This window comes from Melitaea cinxia, chromosome 26 (assembly GCF_905220565.1).
Source record: "Melitaea cinxia chromosome 26, ilMelCinx1.1, whole genome shotgun sequence".
NCBI lineage: Eukaryota > Metazoa > Arthropoda > Insecta > Lepidoptera > Nymphalidae > Melitaea > Melitaea cinxia.
Genome location: NC_059419.1, coordinates 1,247,220 through 1,256,064, shown reverse-complemented (window position 1 = coordinate 1,256,064; position 8,845 = coordinate 1,247,220). Strand labels below are relative to the sequence as shown.

The following is an 8,845-nucleotide window of genomic DNA, read 5'->3' as shown; positions in this document are numbered from 1 at the left end:
CCAGCCGTTTCGGAGATTAGCCGAAACAAACAGCCAGACAGAAAAACAGACAAAAATTGTAAAAAATGTCATTTTGTTATATGTTCCGTGTATACATCCGCATTTAGTAAATAGTGGTTATTTTAATATTACTAACCGACACTCTAATATTATTTATTTGTATAGATCTATAGATGACATCCGAGAAAGCGAAAATAATTTTGCAACATCTGTGTTACGAAGGGGTTTCTTTAGGAAAAAATATTGTAATAAAACTTACCTTCTCTACTTTAAAAATTGTTACATTCACATTTCAAATGAAATTGTATTACGAAAGAATTTTAAATAAACTATATAAGAAACAAAAAGAAAAAAATCTACTAACTTTAACAGAAGGTGGCGGAAAACTGCTGCTACGGTTATGATTATCAGAAAGAGGCAAAAGCCAGCACATTATCTATATTATATTAATACGTTGCAAATACTTTGTACCCCTTTTGACGAAAATTACACAGACTCAGTTTATATAGAGAAGGAGTGCAGAATGCTCATATTTTTTTATTATGCATAAAAAGTACATTAAATAAACACAAAAACAAAAACATTACACACTACCATTTTTAGTACTTGACGCACTTTTGTTCATTGCCAAAGTCTGTAGTCAAATTGAATTTTTTTTAAAAAGTTCTTTATTTTCATTATTTTTTGGTTTTATTTAATTAAAATTTTAATTATGATCGAATTTCGACCTCTGGGCGAACTTTAGTAATATATAAAATTCAAGTAAAATTTACTAATGTACTTATGATTATTTAGAGAACAGACGGAACAGAACTGGCAAAATTATCAAAGCTCGGATGAAAAAAAGGCGTTCTGATAACAAATTCGTACAATGTAATTTTAATAATGACATTACTTATTACATCATAAACTAAAACCGCTTACTACCGCCTGCACCTCCAAATAAGTCAAAGTTCAAACTATTATCTAGTCAATACTACAGTATTCGGATTTTGCGGAAAATTTCATCAATGTCTTGTATTGTACACCTCACACAATAGTCCTATGATCTACTAATAATAATAATAATGATTTTTATCAGACATATGTCCATATTTTTGTTAGTTACTTTTTTTCCTAAACTGTTAGTTTCAATGTGACAAAACAAATTATACCAAATCAAAATCCAATCAAACAACATTAAAATCAAAATCAACATTAAAATCAACATCATTATACTAAAATTAAATTAATGCCCAAAATTAAAATCACCATCAAACTCAATACTAAAATCTAAGTAATATTACAATAATTAAAATTAGAAATTAAAATAAATACTAAAATTCAATCAAAATTACAATAATTAAAATTAAAAACAAAATCAATAATAAAATTTTAACAAAACTGAAATTAAAAGCAAAAACAAAACAAAAATCAATAATAAAAACTAAATATATGCATACTAATTATGGGGACCCGGTGGTCTAGAAGCTCAGAATTACATGAGTTTAAATTAAAAAAAATTTATATCTAAATAACCACCAAAACTTTTGAAACTTTCAAAGGACTATTTTATTACTATTTAAGTATACAAAATCATCATTAAAAAAAAAACTATTTTAAAGGTGGCTTTGAAGTCAGTCTCCTCAAAAGAAGAGCCTGCGCGGCGCGCGATGTTTTAGCTCTTCTATGAGTCTGAATTAAAAAAAAAAAAACAAAACTGATTTTAAAACATTATAAATAAATCTATCGTAGGACATAAAATGAAAAAAAAATATTTAGAGTTACGTTTCGTAAAACTTACAAAACGTAACTCTCTCTCTTTCTATCTTCACTAACTTATATCTCCTTCTCAACCTCCGTTCGCCTCACCTGGTCACACTTTTCGTAACGCTTTCGCCACGCATTTACCAGCTTACTTCCCAAGTCAAGCGTGCTTTAAGAAGATTTACTTCAAAAACAGAGTCTTCTACTTCTTTTTTAACTGTGATTGGTGAAATAGACTTTAATTGGGGTAGGACACAGTAGGAAATACCTCAAAATCTCAAAAATCAAAATCTGGAGCAGGCCTATTGAAAAACTACCTTGCAGATTACAGCTAAATAATATCGCTTTGAAGTAGTGGCTTGTTCCTGTGGTGAGTAGGTGAAAACGCTTCAGCCTGTAATATCCCACTACTGGGCATAGGCCTCTTTTCCCGTGTAGGAGAAGGATCAGAGCTAATCCATCCACCACGCTGCTCCAATGCGGGTTGGCGGATATATTCCCTACTATGAGTAACGCTCGCTATCAGGTGTACATGATAACAACCGGGACCGACGGCTTAACGTGCTCTCCGAGGCACGGTGGGGAGACCTACAAGGACTGCATAAACACCCAGATCACGGCAAACACCTATACAGTATGGCCAGTACAAATGTTTGTCATGTGCGGGGATCGAACCCGCAACCGCTAGCGCAACAGGTACAATCCATGGCTGTAACCGTTGCGCCAACGCAGCGTCGGAGTACCGGAGTAGGTGAAAAATCATCATCATATAGGTATATTAAGATGTTTGCCTCCCTTTTTAGAAAAAAAAACTCGCTATTACTCCACATAAATTATATATCATTTTATAGATATTTGCTTGCTCTACCGGCATCCACAGTTAAAAAATGTATTTTGCTTTTGTTTTTGTAAATTAATTAATTATTAAAATCATATATATGACGGCTTTAATTTTGAAATAACGTCAACATGGTTGACGGTTGGCAAATTTTTTGTTCAATTTCAAATCAACTACGTATTAAGCATCATCATTACAGCCTATACAGTCCACTGCTGGACATAGGCCTCCACAAGTTTACGTCAAAAATAACGTGAACTTATGTGTTTTGCCCATAGTCACCACGCTGGGCAGGCGGGTTGGTGACCGCAGGGCTGACTTTCTCGCACCGAAGACGCTGCTGCTCGTCTTCGGCCTGTGTATTTTAAAGCCAACTGGATGGTTATCCCGCCATCGGTCGGCTTACGACGACGTATTAATACTTTTTTTTGTAATTTTGTAAAGTGATCATTATTATACTTATTTAGTGCGAATTATTCGCACGACAAAAAAGGATTAAATGTATTTTTTTTACAACAATGACACTCTTTCACAATTTCATTTTTGTTTGTTATGACTTTTTTATTTGTCAGGTAATAACGCGACGAGGTGGCCGAGTGGTTAAGGCGTTGGACTGCTAATCCAATGTGCTCTGCACGCGTGGGTTCGAATCCCATCCTCGTCGATACATTTTTTTAAGCTTTTTGTAATATCGTACACAAACAAATAATATGTTTGTTTTAAAGACCATTTTATTTAAACAAATGTCCTACTTATTCCTTGTAATTAAAACTGTTTGAAACAGATAATACACCGTAGTCTATTATATTTACTTTTCAAAAGTGTTAAAATGTTAAACGACTAATGTAGTTTTGACATAACACAAACTAATTCATTTACGTTACGTTAGCAATGAACGCAGCTTTGCCCCTTAAAATTAGTGCGGAAGTAGACGAAATTGGTGGATGTCAAATATCTGTAAGGCAAGGAAACAACGTGCCTCCGCTCCAAACCTTTGCAGAATTAACAACCCTGCTGAAAGTTCCAGAAAGATCCAAATAAAAAACGATGATTTTTGCTCTATCACATAGTTGTGATGAGATAAAAAATACTGTTATGACTATATTACCAGAAGAATTTCAACATTCATTCATTTCATTCATTATTCATTGTGAACTGTGAATCTATCGAATGCTAAGAAGATAGTCTTCGTCCCCTTAACTAATAAATATCCCGCCTTCCGTGTTGCGTTATCTTTCTGTTAAGTGAATCCTGTTTCATGATAAATTGATGATATCATAAATTGTGTTTACTTGTTGAATCAACATTACCCACTGAAGCCCACAGTAGACTGAGTACTCTGAGGCTATGAGAAAGAGAAATATACCTTCAAGCCGACAAATTATACCCTCTTCATCTCCGACATATTTTTATTAAGTAGTGATTTTGACTATTTTTGTGATCTGTGTTTACTTTTTAATGAATTTTTCTATTTACATTTAATTTAATTTTTTAAGATTAATTAAGATTGCCTTTTAATTTGTTAAATACGGATTCTCAAAAGCATTTGTTTCCGGTCGTTGACTATAAATAGTTTGTTGGCTTTTTAAAAAGCGCAGTCTTCTTATATCAACGGTACAGACTAGAAGTCGGAAACGAAATTGTAATAGTAAAGTTGAAGTAAGGTGTGTTAAGTGGAATTTATCAAGTGTGAATAAAGTTATTTGTACCAACTGGATTTTGTTATTTCTTTACATATGTATAAAATTGTCGTGTCACAATGTTAGTTAAAATACTCCCCCGAAACGATTTCTTCTACATACTATATACGACTATTCTATATACGACGAATTCTATATATATGTTTGAGTAAATATATATATATGTGCTGTGTGGCTACGGCACCAAAGAATACAGCCACCCCCTCTTCCCGTGGGTGTCGTAAGAGGCGACTAAGGGATAACAAGGTTCCACTACCATCTTGGAACTTAAGAAGCCGACCGATGGCGGGATAACCATCTAACCGCTGGCTTTGAAACACACAGGCCGAAGACGGGCAGCAGCGTCTAAGGTGTGACAAAGCCAGCCCCGCGGTCACCAACCCGCCTGCCCAGCGTGGTGACTATGGGCAAAACACATGAGTTCACGCATTTTTGGCGCGAACTTGTGGAGGCCAATGTCCAGCAATGGACTGCAATAGGCTGGAATATATATACTCAAACAGTTGTGGTTTAAGCAGAGAAAGTTTGAGACTTGAGAGTTTCATTAAAATTTTAGCCTACTTACATACATATGTGTACATATAATCACGCCTTTTTCCCGTAGGGGTAGGCAGAGACCACTTCTTTCCACTTGCTACGATCCTTACATACTTCTTTCGCTTCGTTCACTTTCATTGTTCCCTTCATACATGCTCTTCGGTTTTGTTAGATTACTTACATATAGTATTTATAGAATTATGAAATTTATTGTCATTACGATTGTAGTTTAAGTACTATTTGTATATAGTTTTGTAGTGTTTTTATTTTAATATGTGAGTTCCGTCTCTCGTTCACAGACCACAAATATGAAATAAATTTCTCCTGATCTCGGTCATTATAATTTAAATCCACAGAATTTGAAAACTATTTAGTATGAAATTACCTAAATTGTAAAACGTAATTATTATTTTAATTTACCAAAAAAATAATAAATAGGCAAACAGTATAAAACAGTTTAAGAGGCTATTAAAAATACGTATATGTGAAAAATAACACAAAACAACAAAAAATAATAAAAATTGTATTAATAAGAATAGTACAGTAACGTAAAATGGCATTCGACTAATCATAAAATAAAAATCAAACAAATGTAAGCAATTTCTACAAACTTATACCACTTCCGATTCTTATCAATCTATGCTTTTTTACAGATACCCTCTTTAAAAAATATTATTTTCTGTATGTTTTGCGATTGTTGCTTTGTTTCGCCGCACATCGCTGTACGGTTTTAGTTGTAAATTTAATGTTCTCATATAAGTGAATATTGTATTCTTTTTGAGAATAAAGTTTCTTTAACCCCATTTTTTTTCAACAATGACTATACTAAAAAATGCCCCGCAAGTTAGATACGATTATTATATTGCGTACAAGACCGTCAAGAGAGAAGAAAATAATTAGTTATTTTAGAAATAAGAACTAAATGAAATTAAGCAAAAGTGCTTTAACAATAATACACCAGTTAAAATACGAATATATTTTACACAAATTTTTTCGTTGCATTCGCCAAGTTGCTTCTCAGAAGATTGATGGATATTTATATGTTGGTACGTGTACAGATGTACAGATGTTTATTTTTCAATACCACCGATTTTTTAATATAATTTTGTAATTGATCTTCTGGTGATTCTAGTTAGGACTTGATCTTACAATAAAAAGGTATTCAAAATCTCGAAAGCCATTTTATTTATTTATTTATTAAGCTTTATTGCACATAAAAAAGAAGATACATTATAGAAGGATGAGATACAAAAACAAACAATATATGCAAAGGCGGCCTTATCGCTTATAGCGATCTCTTCCATGCAACCTTTAATAAAAGTAGTACAGGAAAAATATGTCGATAATAGTGTGCAATCAACAACGCAAGCCATATTTGTCTCAAAAAACTTGTTACAACAATATTTAAATACACTAATTGCAAGATAAACGGGTAATTACAGGCTAAATGCGAAGGAATCATAAGGAGTCTAGTATTTAGGAGCTAGGCAACTCAGCTGTGGTGGAGAACGTGTTTAGGGATATGGGCGTTGTATTGAGGTAAGGCATAGTAGAAAATTTCTTAAGTTGTACGATTTTATTTTTGTGTTACCCACACATTAGGATATTCTAAACATTTTTCAATTAAATTATAATTTTATTTATACAAAATATTATACATATTTACAATTCACAACTTAAGAACTAAATATTTACAGATAGTTTTGGTATAAATCATGTCCGCGTGGAATTGTGCCAAGAATGCTGGCAGCATTTCCCCGTTGAATCGCTATGCCGATTCTCTGGGCAAAAAATGCACCAGCCCTCTTGTCACCAGAGGAGGCAATAAGGCGAGGTGTTATTTCATTTAAAAATTTTTTAGCACTGCTACTCCAAGGTCCAAGTGTTTCGACTGCAAACGGCACAAAGATGTAATTTGGAATTAGTGACGAATATTTCTGCCGTTTAGTCGTTTCAGCTTTTTCCGCTGCGGCTCCCGCTTTTAAGGCTGTTTCCCTGACATGAGACGGAGCAAGTGTGTCAACGCAGGTTGCGTCCCACAAAAGCGCCCGTCCCCTTTCCCAGGGAACCAACGTCAATCCATCAGGTCTCTTGCCATCATTGCGACTAATTCCAGTTGGCTCGATAAGAGCAGGAACGTCGATGGTGGCAAGAGCTCTTTTTATGGTATCGTTTAGGGTACCGTGGCGGGAAAATCTACCTGAACGCTTGTTACAGGAAAGGCCGTGTAGTCCGAAAGAATCGACCTCTTTTCCGCACGGACATCTGTGTCCAAAGCACAGTGGAGCTCCCAACCGGAGACCGAGAGCAATTCTAAAACTTTCATTGTCTAAAAGTGTCTCAAGATTTTTTGACGGCATTGCGTGTAACCAGTGACCTGACTCTTTATTTGACACAGCTAGAAGCCTGGCACGGTTTTTGTCTCTTGTAAGATTTTGCGTCAAACGTCATTTTTTAATATCATATCAAAAATCGACCGCCATCCATGTGTGGGTAACACAAAAATAAAATCGTACAAATTAAAAATAGCATGGTATCGTCTCCTGTCAAAGATTTTCATTGTAATATGAAACTTTGAATAGTTACGGGTTTCGGTAAAGAACTCAATAAAGACGGCGCCACGGTCGCTTAGACCGAATATAAAAATAAATCATCATATCGAAAATTTCGATCTAGCGAGTACATCGTTCTATAATAGCTTAATTAGCTAGAGCACCGACACGATCAGTCGAAGATGCAGGTTCGATCCCCGCTGGAACGGTCGATTTTCGATATGATATTAAGAAATGTTTAGAAAATTTCTTGCTTAAAATCTAGAGTAGACACAATATTATGTTCCTCAATCTTAGAAGATCGCAGCTATTTCTATAACACTTGTCTCATGTAGTGTTATGTGGCTGTGATGATTGAGGTAGCCATAGTTCCTAAGGATGTACTGGATTGAAGGGGAGGGGCCAAAACGTGTCGCATGGGTCCATAAGCTATGATAACCGCAGCTAAAAAACAACAGCTTTATAACATGAGCTTCTTTAAAGAAAAAAAAAAAACAGCCGAATAAGAAAATAAGTAATCTGTATAGAAAAGATGAGACAAGATGCTCCACTTTTGTATAGTAGTTTCTTTCCGATTTGGATGACTGTCCTTATGGGTCTTCCCACCGTGCCTCGGAGAGCATGATAAGCTATCAGCTCCGGTTGTTATCATTAATACCCGATAGCGATCGTTACTCACAGTCGGGAAAATTTCCTCCAACCTGACAACCTTGAAAATGCACCGAATTATAATTATAAAGCATCAGGACAATAAGCGAGAACCGTACCCTTGCACGTTAAGCCGTCGGTCCCGGTTGTTATCATGTACACCTGATAGCGATCGTTACTCACAGTAGGGAATATATCCGCCAACCCTTATTGGAGCAGCGTGGTGAATTAAGCTCTGATCCTTCTTCTACATGGGGAAAGAGGCCTATGCCCAGTATGGGATATTACAGGCTGAAGCGTACCCTAGAGATGCCTGCAACCAGAAGCAATGCAAGCGCGTTGTTGACCCTAGCCTGACTCTCCCCAGGAGCTCTGCCTACCATACTTACCAAAAGAATACAAAACTATTTGAGAGCAGTATTATTTAGCTGTGATCTTCTGTAAGGTCAAGGTACTAACCCAGTCGGGCTGCTCCATATTTTGAGCATGAAATTTCCTGCTGTTTTACTAATACTTACTGTGTAATTACTTCAGTAAACCTTACTCACCACAGGAACACACCGCTGTTTGAAAGCAGTATTATTTAGGTGTAACGTTGAGTATTTGGTGTATGTATGTATGTATGTATGTATATGTAATATATTACAGGTATTTAGCTGTTTTGTACGCTGTCATTTCTTACACTGTCTACCCTGCTATATGACACTGATAGACACTGAAGAGATGTCTTCTAGGGATAAGTCCACTTTTGCCATTAACCATACTTGATTAATGATTGATTGATTGATTGATTGATTGATTGATACATGATTGAGCAAGAAATT

At 35.2% G+C, this 8,845-nt stretch overlaps 1 non-coding gene across 1 annotated transcript; it reads left to right on the top strand.

Moving 5' to 3' along the window:
- The first annotated feature begins 3,166 nt into the window (after positions 1–3,166).
- Positions 3,167–3,248, top strand: Trnas-gcu. Its single transcript has one exon. It is a non-coding gene; the product is annotated as a tRNA-Ser (tRNA).
- Positions 3,249–8,845: the final 5,597 nt, after the last annotated feature.